The sequence below is a fragment of the Hemibagrus wyckioides genome, linkage group LG25 (genome assembly GCF_019097595.1).
Source record: "Hemibagrus wyckioides isolate EC202008001 linkage group LG25, SWU_Hwy_1.0, whole genome shotgun sequence".
Taxonomy (NCBI): Eukaryota; Metazoa; Chordata; class Actinopteri; order Siluriformes; family Bagridae; genus Hemibagrus; species Hemibagrus wyckioides.
Genome location: NC_080734.1, coordinates 10,753,392 through 10,765,609, shown reverse-complemented (window position 1 = coordinate 10,765,609; position 12,218 = coordinate 10,753,392). Strand labels below are relative to the sequence as shown.

The 12,218-nt window shown below is 41.0% G+C and overlaps 1 protein-coding gene across 12 annotated transcripts in view; it reads left to right on the top strand.

Moving 5' to 3' along the window:
- The first annotated feature begins 351 nt into the window (after positions 1-351).
- The window catches only part of myt1la (myelin transcription factor 1-like, a), a 48,870-nt gene continuing 37,003 nt past the window's right edge, over positions 352-12,218 (top strand). For 8 of the 12 annotated variants that reach the window (XM_058378487.1, XM_058378485.1, XM_058378482.1 and 5 more), the window contains exon 1: positions 749-997. The gene's annotated coding sequence lies outside the window, so the exon portion shown is untranslated. Of the gene's footprint in view, positions 474-748; positions 998-1,040; positions 1,290-1,986; positions 2,090-10,354 lie in introns of those variants that run through there. The other 4 variants (XM_058378478.1, XM_058378481.1, XM_058378480.1 and 1 more) reach the window with 4 other exon arrangements.

Here is a 12,218-nt window from a genome sequence, read left to right as displayed (position 1 = left end):
TCCAGGATTGCTTTGGATTAAAGCAAAATTATCTATAAAAAACTTCAAACTTCAACTAACCTATAGATGAACATATTTTAACGTTATATAATTTTGTTACTTTCAAATAAAATCTAAGTAAAAAATTCTGTCTTGAACAATATGTAGTCAGAGGAAACACTGTCCCTGTATAGTATAGTATGTTCTAATATATGATATAATATCAAAATCTATGGCAATGAATGAAGTAAAAAAGATGTGCTTGGTACAAATTCATGCATATTTTTTTATCACCACCACCACCACCCCTTCTCTCTCTCTTTCTCTCACGTGCTGTGGTCTAAAAAAACTCTACAGTCCTGACTGAACACAGCAGAAAGATAGATAGATAGAGAGACAGAGAGAGAGAGAGAGAGAGAGAGATGAAGAAACTGATAGATGTTTTCAACCTGCCCTCAATTCCCTCACAGGTTGCCTGGTGGAGAAGAGAAGAGGTAGGCTAGGTCTGGCTCTGCATGCTCCATCCGTCCTCCACACTCTCACTCTGCTGCTGCCTCTGCTGCTGCTGCAGTGTAGCATCGCTTCTGGAGGCTTCAGTCGCGCTCACGCTTTCTCCCTCCTGCCTTGTACATTCTGCTTCCAGCTCCCTCCCCTCCATCTCTCGCTCCCCTCCTTCCTGTCTGTCTGTCTCTTTCTCGCTCTTCCTCCCACCCTCTCTCTCTCTCTCTCTCTCTCTCTCTCCTCTAGAGCGGCTGCAGCTCCCCCGCTCCTCCACTCCCTCTCCCTCCATCTCTCCAAGTGCTGGTGGAATACACTGAGCTCAAACAAAGAAAGATTGATAGAACAAGGGAAGAGAGGAGCTTAAGAGCGAACAATAAGGGAGGATAGACAGAGAGAGAGAGAGAGAGAAAAAGTGTGTGTGTGTGAGAGAGAGAGAGACACACACACAATCGCAGCGTTTCAGGCTACAGGAGAGAGGAGGCAGACTGAGAGAGTGTGTGAGAGAGTCGCCATTTCAGTAGGTTTCGTTTTGTTCACGTCTTCTCTTGTTTGGATTGAACGTTCTTATGATTCAATCGAAATTACAGAGTGTGTATGTGTGTCTGGATGTTTTGGTGTGAACGCATGTATATGTGTGTCTCTGTATGTAAGCATGTCTGTGTGTGAGCAAGGGAATGGTTAGATTCATGAAGAAATCACTTGTGCATTCCAGCACACTGAGCTGCAGACTACTTGTCTAACAAAGTGATCACGACCGATTCGACGCGTTTGTAAGACTGATGCTAGCTTGTTGACACCATGCTTGATTTGTAAGTTGACTTTTTTTTTCCAGTGTCAGCATCTTCTCAGCCTGACCGAAGAGATTTATGAAAACTAACATTGCACTTATCTTGATCATGCACTCATTTACGGGATTGTTTCATGGCTCATAACTGAGTGACAGAGGTAACTTCGTATGCTGAAGATAAAAGTATCTGAAAGTGTCTGGAAGAAATTTGAACTTGAGCAAGTTGCTGGTTCATTTTGCTGGACAAACTTTCACTTGCCTGAGGTTGGGGGTATGTAAAGGTAGGCTAACGGTATGTGAAATAGAGATTACATGGCTGCATATTTATTATTTCTGAATGAATCTATTTTACATGCACGATTTGTTTTAGGTGTTTGGAAAAGATCTTTATTCATGAACAGCAAAAATTTTTCAATTGACATCTTTTGTACTATTTAATTCTCGCATCGCAGATCACAGAATGCCATTTCATGTAGTAAATATGTGTTATTGGATATGAACTTGCATTGGATCAGTTGTTTATGTGTGGATGTTGAACTGAGAAAACTTCTTAGCATTGTGTGATTCTGCTGAGCTGAATTTGAAGAGTCTGTTATTGTATCAGTGTTGTGCTTCAACTGTACGCGCCTGCTGCAGACCTGCAGACTTAATAATGAGCAGGTTTGATACTGGGCATATCATAAACATGTTTAGATAGTTTATCACTTCGCTGGACTCACTGTATTGTTTATTTGTCTCTTTCTTTTTAAAAATCCAGATATATTTTTGGCAACACTGCCTCATCCTGAGGTTTGACGTGAAGGACAAAGTTAATATCTAAAGGTCCCTGCTTATTATTCATTTACAAAGTATATTATTCAATTACTTGTATGAAACTATTGTTATGTATGAAATTGATCTCTCTGTCTTTCTTTTTTTTTTTTGGAATTTGTTATTTTTGAGGTCAGATATAAATTCTACATGTTTTCCATTGAGGTTTATTGAGGCAGGTGGTTCAGCATGAGGCTGGTTTTGGTCTGTAACTTTTGAGAGTTTGATCATCTAACCGAGGACAAATTTTAAGGTAGTTGCTTGAAAATAAGACTAATTATGGATTCGTATGAGCCCATCTGAATTATCTGTCTGTGAGCTGTATGACCCCAGAGGGTTTTCCTGCCTCAGTGAGCCAGACTCAGTGAGTCATTAATAAGATAGCTGGCTGAGAGAGAGAGAGAGAAAGAGAGAGAGAGAGAGAGAGAGCGAGAGAGAGAGAGAGAGAGAGAGAGAGACGCCCTGCCTGTTTCACAATGTTTCAAGCTTAATGAACACCCCCACCCCAATATTCACACCACACACACACACGCACGCACACACACACACACACACACACACACACACAGAGTCTGAGCTGCTGGCTGTGGTGATAAAAATAACCTATTTGGTGAACGCAGCTTGGAGAGGAGCCGTATCAAGTGGTTCTGTTTTTGCCGCCGTCTAACATGCATGCGTGACATAATTATCTCATTGATTTTCTGACCTGTTGTCTCCAAACATGGTCCTAGGAAATTCCTCATACCTCATCATTTTGTTAGTTTTTACTCTGGGTGTGCAGAGCTACAGCAGTCCCACTTACTGATATGAGTGACACACTAGAGCTGCAGTGTTTCCACAGCTATTTAGTTCTGCATAAACACACAGAGAGAAAAAGCCGCCTTCGGCTCCCAAACTCTAATATTATACCGATTCATTAAAACTACTCAGAAAGCTCCGAAAAAGCCATACTGCTGTATTCCAACTCATATATATGCGTTTTCTTTCTTTTTTAAAGGCGTTTTTTTGTTATTTATCATTATAGCGTTTGCTTTATTTGATCTTCAGACAAATGGACAATGTCTTTGCCAGGCCTTGACTGTGATTGCGGCTTTGCACAGGTCAAAGTCTGTGCTCTGAATGAACCTCATGCATAATATAAGCAGGTCCTGAGTCAAAGAACAATAAGAGGAAATTTCACTGAATGGAAGAGGGTCAGAAGGAGACTCTTACCTCCCTTTCAACCTGTCACTTTTTCCAAGCTAGTAAAATCGGAATTGTATGAGAGCATTAAACCTGCCATCGAAACTACATTTATAATGACAATCAAATTAGCGCAGCACATCTGACCAGAATGCAATAAGATATGCGCTCTCTACTCTGTCAGATATTTGCTAAAGGCTGTAGAGGGAGGAATAGAATTACCATATGGTGAAACAGGGGAAGTTATTCTCGACGGACACAAAAAGATAGAATGTAGATTTGTATGTAGTAGATTCTGTAAGTTGATGGAAGAATAGTGTATCATGTATGAAAGCTGCACAGACGATAACATGCTCTTTTTGGCTTTTCGTAGAAAGTTCACATCGGGGTATATGACACACTGCTGTGACCCACGAGAGTGTAGAAAAGACAGGGACAATGCTGTTTCTATTCCAGAAATGCACTGTAAACAAATTCAGCCGCAATGAAGATGAACTGCTTTACCCTGGTCTCTGAGATGACAGTTGAGCTGTGCGCCTTGAGTTAATCAGTAGTCACTAAAACATGGATATTAGACCCTATGTCAGGTAAGGAATAACACACAACAGACTGTGATGTTACACTAAAGTAATCCACGTCGGGTGTGGTTATAATTCTATGTGCACAACAGCACGTTATTGAGAAACCAGAAAGTGCAAACACATCTCTTATACTTACTGACTGTTACAAAGCGCTGACTCTGTCCGTAAACATTACGGAAACACCTCCAAACAATGCTTCAGGAAATCTACATTTTTAGTTTTAAATCTGTTTATTGTTAGATTTAGATCTACCATTCAAGTCCCTGTCACTGAGTCATTATGATAGAAAGATAACATATTAGAACTTACAGGAAATGAATCCACGGCTTCGGATTCGAGAACTCAGTGGCACTGTGTTATAACTTCTTCTAACTTTTCTGTAGCAGCAGTGAATCTACTCATGACTACAGAAAAGTGAACAATGTTGAGATTGCCCTTGAGAGAGTTCTACATTATTTTTTTCTAATTTTATTGAGAAAACTGTATTGGAAGTAGATGACATGGAGTCATATCAAAAATTAATGACCTACCTCTTCATTTTGTTCTTACGATTTCAATTTATAGCTACTTGCTAAAAGTTTGTTCATCCAGCTAGCTGTGACGCTGTGTATTATGTTACACCAAGCGGCTCAACAGCATCACAAATGCACAGAAAACATCCACTTGAACAGCCCACTCATGAGCTGTTGCACCACTTCAGAAGTAAAAATTGCAACATACATTATAGCTGCGTTCATGGACGTTAAGCATGCACGTAATTATGGTGTCATTTTTGGACAGGAACGTGGATATCGCATTTCCAGTGCCATCCTGCCTTTACACTGTTTGTACAAAAGAGTTAAATCATTAGCCTCAATCAGTAGCTACTGAATGCTCAGTGTCAATAATTCCTAGTTGCCTAGCAACAGTACTTTCATGACTTCAACCACTTGAAAGTGTTCGCTTTTTGCCGTCCCGCACGGAAAGCACAAATTCACACTCTCCGTTTAAACACAACATTTGCTATAAGTAACGCTTGATGTCTGCACTGCAAGTAATTCAGCCTCCAGAATTCATCTATCTTGCTTTTTTCATCTATCTTTTTTTTTTCTTTTCTACTGCAGTCTGATAGAACAAACAATCAGAGGAACAACACTGGGAGATTAGAAGCGAGAAAAAAAAAGCAATAGCATAGCACTTCTCATGCATATAGACCCCTGCAAGTTCACTTTCAATTCACATCACTGTAACCAAATCCATACTGGAGCTCCGGTTGTTCCAGCACACACGTACAGTGCATTGCCATGCAGCACACACCTCTCTCTCTCTCTATCTCTCTCTCTCTCTCTCTCTCTCTCTCTCTCACTAACGATCCTATCTGAGCAGGCGGCGTGTGTGCAGTAAGCCAGACAGAGATTGCAGTAGGTGCATTAAAAGCAAACTTCTCATTCACGGCCATCTGATGATGTGGATGATGATTCAGACGGATCTCAGAGAGGCTTTCGCTACCTGAGTCTGAGTAGTGTGATGAGGCCACTATCCTGCTAGTGAAGCTCAAAAAAGGTGGGAGGTGTGTGTGTGTGTGGGGGGGGGGGTTGTTGGGGGGGGGGGCAGAAGGAAAGCTGTCATCATCACTCTGCTCTTTGAAGGCAAAAAAGGACTCTTTGTGTGTGGGTTTGCGAGACGGGGCATTTTTCCTAATTACTCATCTCAGGTGATTATATGAGTCCTGCCTGGTTTCTCTCACCTCTCTATGCTCCTCCAAAGAAAAAAGGATATAGAGTACATTAGGAAGCCTAAATTGGGACAAGTGGCTACTTTGCAATTACAGACAGGAAGACGGGTTGCAGGGTTTTTGTAATGGTGTACTGCCAGAAAAAAAAGGGGTAGTGGAGCAAGACAAGAGCTGTTTTATTTATATATAGCAACCAAGAGCTAGCTGGAAGTAGACAACATTCATTTTATGCCACGTTGCGATAATTAGCAATGTACTGCACCATTATTTGGATGCATTTTTCGGGTTACAAAGTGCGAAAAAAAACACGTGAATTTCTCCATCTTCATTTTTTATTAGCAACAAATTATCCAGCTAACTACGATGGGAGATTTCTATATATCCTTTTTAAAACTGTACAGTGTTATGGATTTGACAAGCGAATATGTCTCTATGTTGAATGAATGAGTGCTGCTTTGTTTACTGCAGACTTTGTGCACAGCTATGTTGAACTGACGTCACTTAGATACCGAGTAGGAATTCCGAGTTACGGGAGCGTTTTCTTTGCTATGGCTTAGTCTTACAAGTTATGAGAGGATCTTTAGCCGAATGCTGCACATGTACTTTATGTGTTTGTTTATGTGTTTATGTGTATGGGAAATTTTTTTTTTTTTCATTCGCAGTGAAAATCAATTGCTTTTATGTTCACTGATATTTAGCTAAATGTGACATTTTTGCTTTTGTGTAACTCTATAGACTATAACATAACAGCAGCGTAAAGCCTAACAGTACGATGTATTTCAAGTAGAAGGTATAATGGCATATGACATTCAGTAAGAGAAAAAAAAAGACTTGATATAAGTGTTAAGTGTGATATAATTTGCAATATCACTTCTTGGAGACCTCTTGTACAATTGTTTTTAATTAATTAAAAACTAACAATTTGAGTTATATAGGATTAAAAATTATACATACTCTCTCTATATATATATATATCTGTGTGTGTGTGTGAGTGTGTGTGGAAACTATATACCTGACATAGTTTCATTTTTTCTTTGTTTTAATGTTATTCATTCATCCTCAGTAAGCCCTTTATCCTGGTCAGGGTCATGGTGGTTCCAGAGGTTATCCCAAGAACACTGGGGATGAGGCAGGAACACACCCTGAACCGGACACCAAACTTGCACACACTGGCCGCTGACAGGAACTGTGTTACTGTAGCACTGCATAATGTTCGAGACAGACTAAATCGACGTTTATAAAATTGCCCCAGTGATCCTAATTCAGCATAAAGGATTCAGTCCAGCCTAAATCAAGCCTCTTCTACTGTTGTGACGTGCGCAGGAGAACCTCTGCTGTTACGCAATCACTGCGTTTAACAGGGCGTCCGTGAAGATTTGATAAAGAAGCACATTGAATCTATCCTGTCATAAAAGCTGGCTAGGTTGACATATTGTGAGCACAGCACTCATGCAGACACACACACGCAGACACACACACGCAGACACTCACACACACACACACACACACACAGATATGCAGATTAATGAACGATCAGTCTGTAAATCAAGGAGCTGGCTGCAGGGTTTTTTTCCAGACGTTGTTTGGGAGAGTCGGACAAGCAAGCCCACAGAATGAGTCACGAAGTGGGAGAGTGGTTATTTTTACCACATACACACACACACGCACACACACACACACACGCACACACACACGCACACACACACACACACACACATACAAACAACAAAAAAAAACCACGCTTCACCCAGGCCACTATGCAACTGGCTCACCAGAGACAGATTTGTAATGGGCGATATGAGGCAACACCTCCATTAGAGTCCGGTGCAGTCCCTCAAGCATGATGACTCAGCAAAAACACAGTGCTAATTATTCATTAAAGCCAAATGTCTCTACAGAACACGGCAGCACAAACCTCCAAACACACGCTGGAACATATTCCCCCATAGCACAAGTAGGTATGGTGCTGAAAATGGCATTTTAACAAGATGAGTAATTTTGGTTATTCTTACGTAAATGGGAGAAGTCGAATAAAAATGGCAAATTATTGCGTATAATTATGCGAAGGCCTCTAGCCTTTTCTCGAGCAGAGAGAGAGAGAGAGAGAGAGGGGTGAGATAGACAGCTAGCTAGATAGATGTATAGGTGGCAAGAGAGAGAGAGAGAGAGATCCTGTCTTAGCTGGTGGTAATTAAAGCATGTTCTTCTCGGTGGGATGCAGTAGAGGTCTAGCTGATTGCTCCGTGCCATCGCCATCTCTAAACGCACTGTGAATGAGACATACAGGAGAGAGAGAGCGCAGGGAGCAGCACGCTGATTAAAATCATATTTCCTCTCCGTCTTGGCCCAATCTGCCCTGATTTGCCTTGCTGATTAGCACTCACTCACGGCAAACCAGGAGATCCAATCAACAGCCGGAAACCGGCCACTACTGTACATTCCAGCCAACGCATTTATGCAAACAAATTATTTAGTTTGTTTTTAATGTCCAAGAAACTACTACAATGTCCTAAGAACATCTTCACACCTTTCCACTTTGTTTTAATTAAAAATGCCGGAACGTGTGAATATACAGAACAACACCCCTTTCGGCCATTCAGCAGAACTAACCGACTGCCTCAAAGCTCCTACTTGCGCAAAGAATGACGGGTTCACTTTCTGGTTCTTTATTCGAAAATAAACAATCAACAGTAGCAATTATAACAAGTTGGATTTTAGTATCCGACTCAGATTGCTTTGTGATATACTCAGAGATTTATTATACATTAAATACAGCTAGCTTCATATGCAGGGGCTAAAATACATTTGCAGGTACTATTTTGTTCTTATTTTTGACATTCAGCTTTGTAACCCTTTTTTAACATCTAATAAACAGTGTTTAGCCATTCAGAAATGTAATTGTGTATGTCAGACAGAAATATTATTTTCACAAGAGTTCTTTGTTGAAAATAGATGTATTTTGTTTGTAAGTAAGCAAATAATTATGGTTGAATGTGATGAGGTTAAGGGTTTTTTTTGTATAGTGATATTTGATGGGACAAGCCAAAATGCTATTCTTTTTGTTTTGTTTTTTTTTTTTGCTTGTTTTTATTCATGTTTTAGGTTTTTACCTGAACATGCACTTACGTTGGTGTCGGTGCTTAAAATGTCCTTAAACTTCAGATACATATTTGTAACTGATATCAACAAACCACAAATAACACCTCAGTGGTGGAATCAACCAAATGAGCTCACCGCAAGTCAGCTGTAAATGGAGAACCTTTAGTGCTAACCCATTCAAGCAGAATTAGCCACCCAAGCATTTTTGAATTAAGCATTTAAAAAAGGTTTTTGTGTTCGGGGGTGAAAGGAAGACAACAGCAGCCTGTGTACTTTTGTACTTTTGCATTTTTGCTCGAAATAGAGAAAATAGCTGGCTGATCAAGGTGTACACAGCAAGTCAATCATTTCCAGACACACACGCACACACAGAGCCTGTGGAGAGCAGGCTTGGTGAAGCCCTCAGGCTGCTATGGTGCAGCGAATGTGCTGTAATTGGCAGGTGTGGTGTGAAAGAAGGCAAACAGGCAGAGCTGCAAGGTGGCCTGCACTGTGAATACGCTATGAGGTTCACGGTGATATTTTCACCTCTGTCACCTGACATTTCGTGGTCTTTCTCAAGTTAATTCAAAGTGTTAAATCTGAGTGTGTTTCATCAATTTAAAAAATCTCACTGTTATAGATATAGGTGTATGTGTGTCATTGGCAATGAGCACAGATTTATGATATGAAGAAAACAAGAAATCAGCTGTTTTTACAGATTATTATATTAAATTGATTCTGTTTCGTACATGTCCATGGGGAGTGAGAAAGAAAACTCAAATGTCTGTGTTTAAAAATAAATAAAAATGCCTTTTTCTCCCAAAAACATTCATTTCTGTTTAGTCTGCTTAATCGTGCGTTGAAAAGGTCGGTCATGGCCTGGTGTTATCCAACAGCAGGGATCAGTGGGCCAAAAGCTTTTCTTTGTCCATGAAATGACGTCCCTCTGCCTCCCTTGGAGGACACAGCATCTCAGGGAGGTTTTGCCTCTTCTGTCTTTGTCAGAGAAGACTTCTAGCACCTCGGTTGCCATTGACAACGTGTTGGTCAGATCTCCTGCCGTTGCCAGGCATCATTAAGACTTGCTGGCATGAGCTTCTCTGTCTCCACGAGTAGGCCTTGTACAGGGAAACGGCAATTAAAGATCCTCTCAGACTGATGGAGGAGAATGATGCCCTGATATGAGGGGAGTCGAAGGGAGAGAGGGATGGAAGGGAAGGAAGGGAAGGGAAGGAGAAGGAGAAGGAGAAGGAGGTGGTGAGAATATAACTTTGTTTTCTGGGTCTATTTTGGGTGGAAGAAGTGGTTGTGTGTTTAATGGAGGGTGACTGATTCATGCTGTGGATGAAGACATCATCATGGATAATGTTCATGTTCATAATGTTCACAGAAAGGCACGCAGATACATTCTAGACATGTTTATTTAGATCATATTATACGACTGTTCTCTTCTCTGATGGTATTTGACACTGAACTACCTCGAAGCATTGTATTATATTATTTTATAAGGATGCACTTGTTTTTTTGAGCTGTACCACTGGAAATTGGGTTCTGGGCAACAACCAAAACATTCAGATACCATTATCGTCAAGATAATGGCAAGATAATCTTACCTACAGCCTAATTTAAGCCAGAGTTGCTTTTCATGCTCTTTTCTCTTCAGGAGTCTCAGGGTAAAGTCACCGGTGCCTGTGTTCTTGTTGCAAGCTGCGGTTACATGGCCAGTCGTGCGGCTAATCGTGAAGAGCGCTGGTGTTTGTGCTCAGAGAGCAGATGAAAGCGAGAAAACACCATTAGCCTCAACTCACAGCTCTCAAGGCTGATTGGAATTCTTCCTGATGATTCCGCGAGCATCTCTGAATTACTGCAGGCACACAAACACACAAACACATCCATTCTGCAGTCACCCAGAGTGAGTCAGGCCATTTGACGCAGGCAGTGATAAAGCCTGAAGTCCTTGTCAAGCTTCTAATTGAGCCATGTTCCAGACATCAGTCGCCACCAATCAGATGCTGTCTTCTTTATTTGTTTGTTCGTTTTGATGCGCTAAGCAAGCTAGAACCCTGACTTTATAAGAAAGCTTATGTTTATCCTTCTGACGTGAGAAAAACAAATGTCTCATGACACATGACTGATGTTTAAGGACACTAGACAACGCACAACCATAAAAGCAAATGAAATGAGTCACATTACATAAGTGTTAGCTGGATTGAGGAGCAGACACGGGAGTGGAGGGTTAATACAGGACAGATGGTCTAAATAAAATTTTCTACTGTATGAGAAGTTATCTACAATTCCCGACTTTGGCTACCAATTGGTTGCCGCTCTCTCCCTGGTGAAGTGGTCTTCACTTTCCTTACATAGAACCTTACAAATAGCCAGTCAACAAGTGTCATAGCTTCCGTAAACTGATGGTATGCAGCAAATAAATAAATAAATAAAACATGGAGTTTGTGATGAATCGGAGCAAATAACCCTTTATATTTTTTAGAAGAGTCAGAATATACAAAAAGAAAGTATAACCCTAATCCCTATCACTGCACTCTAGAATAAAGGTACCATCTATGTCTTCACTTTGTCCTTGAAGAAGAAAGCAAAAAACCCTTAACTCTCTAAAGATCCAATTTTTTTTTCCACTGTTGGCTTGTGTAAATTCTTTTGGTGTCTTCAAAAGTCAGAAGAATTTACATAAGCCAACTTTTGTAAATTCTGACTTGTAAGAATTCAGACAGCCTGTGGCAGATCTACAAGGTGACAAGAAGTGATATTCCTGGGGAAAAAGATTTGTATCAAAAGCCCTGACGGAGGTATTTGTCATAGAAAAGTATAAAGCTGATGATGACTGTGTATACCAGTAAAATTTACTCCATGTATAATCAATTTCTTTGAAAAGTTACGAATGGTAAGCTTGGCATTAGGGACGCAGTTAGCTCTCGTTATACTCTTCCATTGGTATGAAATCAACCGAACTCCAATCACATCACACTCACTTGTTTGAATTCTTATGAATTTTACATGAGACGAACAGAGCATGGGTGTGTTTGTGTTATAAAATCATCAGTTATAAAAGCCCCAATCGCTTATGATCAGTATTTGTCTTAAAGTCAGACTGACTCACGACGGGAACCCGGCGTCTGGCGAAACAAGACACGTTGTGCAACAGGGCTGCAGGTGCGCAAGCCACTCATGGTGAGACTGTCTTTTGAGACGGCAGGCATAGAGGTTTAAAACTGCAGGCTCTGTCTCGACCATCCACCAAATAATGAGCGAGAGAGAGAGAGAAAGACAAGGAATGAGCAAGGGGGAAGAGCAGAAAGCCGGCACAGGCTGCTTTGGGACTGTGGCCCACTTTATGCAGGGGAGCACTGTATCATATTATATGAGACAGATGGGAGCTTGGCAAGAATACTAAGCAGTGTTTTCCCCATTTATGGCCAGACTGAGTTCGCCAGCAGTGGCTGGGGTACAACTTCAGGCTCGAATGCATTGATCCAACCTGGTGAAGAAAGGACGAGCGCTTTCTACCTCATGCAACGTCTTAGTATGAGTGGAAAAGGACCGAGCGTGTATGTGGTAGAAGGTG